This window comes from Macrobrachium rosenbergii, chromosome 37 (assembly GCF_040412425.1).
Source record: "Macrobrachium rosenbergii isolate ZJJX-2024 chromosome 37, ASM4041242v1, whole genome shotgun sequence".
Classification (NCBI taxonomy): domain Eukaryota; kingdom Metazoa; phylum Arthropoda; class Malacostraca; order Decapoda; family Palaemonidae; genus Macrobrachium; species Macrobrachium rosenbergii.
The window spans coordinates 17,171,331-17,174,036 of NC_089777.1; positions in this window are offsets into that span (position 1 = coordinate 17,171,331).

Below are 2,706 nucleotides of genomic sequence, written 5' to 3' on the forward strand. Positions count from 1 at the left end.
TGGACAATATTATTACCAGATTTCTCTGAGGTACTTCTCTCTACAGTACCAGATGACACGCATTGCGTCATGGCGGCTCAGGTGAATAGCATCACCATTCTCTCGGGAACTTGGCAAACGAACGGTTCCTTCGTAGGCTATTTTTACTTTCTTACGGAACACTTGTCCCAAAACTGTGCCCCGGGCCAAGTGAGGCCTACGTAGACGGCGCTGGGTACGAAGTATATAACGATATGTAAAGGCAGTTCGTTCTCCTGCTTTGTACTGATGTGTCCTGATTTTCAGGTGTATCGGTCTAATTTTTTTATCCACTCGTGTTTATTTGTCACCTCTTCTCTCTCTCTCTCTCTCTCTCTCTCTCTCTCTCTCCATATGAATTCTATTGTATACGTTAATTTCCATATAGATGTAATTACTAATATTGTCACCATGTACTTAAATGTCTGACGCCAATGTGCGCAATAAATTGATTAAAACAAAAAAATCTCTCTCTCTCTCTCCAGGCTGATTTCCGTTTGGAGCCCTCTTGGGTTTATGTAAGTCTGTTGACTCTGTCCATAAGAGGTTTCAGCTGAAGATTTTAAGAAAGAAGGAGAGAAAGATACAATTGCCAGTGTTTCAAATCTGAACACATTTTACCAACTCGTAGAAAGGATGAGCCTATCCTTATTTCACCAACTCGTAAAACGGATAAGCCTATCCTGATTTCACCAACTCTTAGCAAGGTTAAGCCTATCTTTATTTAACCAACTCTTAGCAAGGATAAGCCTGTCCTGATTTCACCAACTCGTACAAAAGACAAGCCAATCTTTCTCTCAGTTCTTTTGCCGCTCGATAGAAAGCTCGCGCGAGATGACATTAAACCCGCCGGAGATCAGATCACAAAGAAATGTCAGGTTCCTGTCGCCCTTTGCTGAGTCATTTGTCAGAACAAAGAGCCGTGGCAGAGATTACCGTAGTGCGTCCTTTCCTAGGATATGCGAACTCTCACTGGGCACGTGTGTGAGCTGCGTTTTTTCTTTTCATATTTTCATTATATGCCTCTAATAATAATAATAATAATAATAATAATAATAATAATAATAATAATAATAATACGCCAGTCGTAACTGATAACTGAGGGTTAGCTAAGCCTAAGCTTCTCGTTTAGGCGTGATTAAGCACTCCAGGTTAGGCCTAGGTCATGTAAGTAAAGTTTAATAATAATAATAATAATAATAATAATAATAATAATAATAATAATAATACTTTTGCCTATCTTTATGCAAGCCTTAACAGTTAATTGAGGGTTAGCTAGGCCTAAGCATCGCTTTTAGGTGTGCCTGAGCACTCCAAATTAGACCTAGGTCGCCCATTTAAAATTAATCGACGTTTCCTTAAAATCACTTTCTTGTAAGTAGCAGTTCTACGTCACTCCACCCATTAATAAAGAAGTTTAACCCCGGGTCAAAGTTCAAGCCCAGGTCACCATACCACCAGACATAAACAGTGAACTCAAAGTCGCCTATCTGCTTGAGCCTATCACCTCTCGGCTCTCTCTTAAGTCAGCCATCTTGATCGAAAGCCTCTTGTCATTTTGTCTTGTTACAAGATAACGGACAGAATAAGATAATAAGATGCTCGTTTCATTTCGTCTACAGACAGACAAAGACTTGCTTTTGTCACTTATCTTATCTGCCTTCAGCAAACACGGTTTGGTCCATAGGTGACTGCTGATAGCGCCGTAGACCTTTTGGAATTCGTGCTAAACAGCAGGATAGGCCTAGAGTTAGCAGTCCAAAAATATACTTTCTTTCGTTTATTATTAAGACTCATTTAGCGCAAATGTGTTTTAAGTAGCTGCTGAACTTTGATGGAATACTTATAAACTAAAGCTAGGCTTTGTGGATCTAAAGTAATATCGTGGAATACTATTTCTCGCGGGTTGTAGATTGTAATGTTTCAGTTGTAATTGTATTATGATTTTCCTAATTTCATTGTCTCCTTTTTCAAAATTTAAAAGGGGGGCTAACTGACCCCTTTTACGGGGCTGGATTACTCATCATTTCCCAATTAATTTTATTATTTCCATGTTATTCTTGCAAGTTCTTTAATGCACTTTTTTTCTTTATATATATATATATATATATATATATATATATATATATATATATATATATATATATATATATATATATGTGTGTGTGTGTGTGTGTGTGTGTGTGTGTGTGTGTAAAATATCAGTTAACATAAAAAGAATAAATATACAGTATATATATTTTAAAGAATCAAGCAATTGCGTCCAAACCGAACGAGTCAAATACGGCGAGAATTCACGAACTCACACATGATGTGATCGTGACTCACTCATCCGTCACCACGTCACGAGAGACAAAGATGCGCCTTGAATGTGGTTATTTTCATTGACCATTGGTTATGTACGTGGTTAATTTTTGTTTTTCTTTCGTAAATTCTGTCTAGGGGTTAGTCTAGGGGTTCACAATCCCCTAGTTGATTGAGTGAGTCTAGGGGTTCATACCCTCAATTGGATTGGTGAGTCTAGGCCTAGGATTCCATACCACACCTCAAATACTTACGAACATTACCACGATTAGGTTTTGTTTATACGATTCCTTCATGTTTCTGAGAGAGAGAGAGAGAGAGAGAGAGAGAGAGAGAGAGAGAGAGAGAGAGAGAGAGAGAGAGAGAAAGGTGGATTCCGGTGTC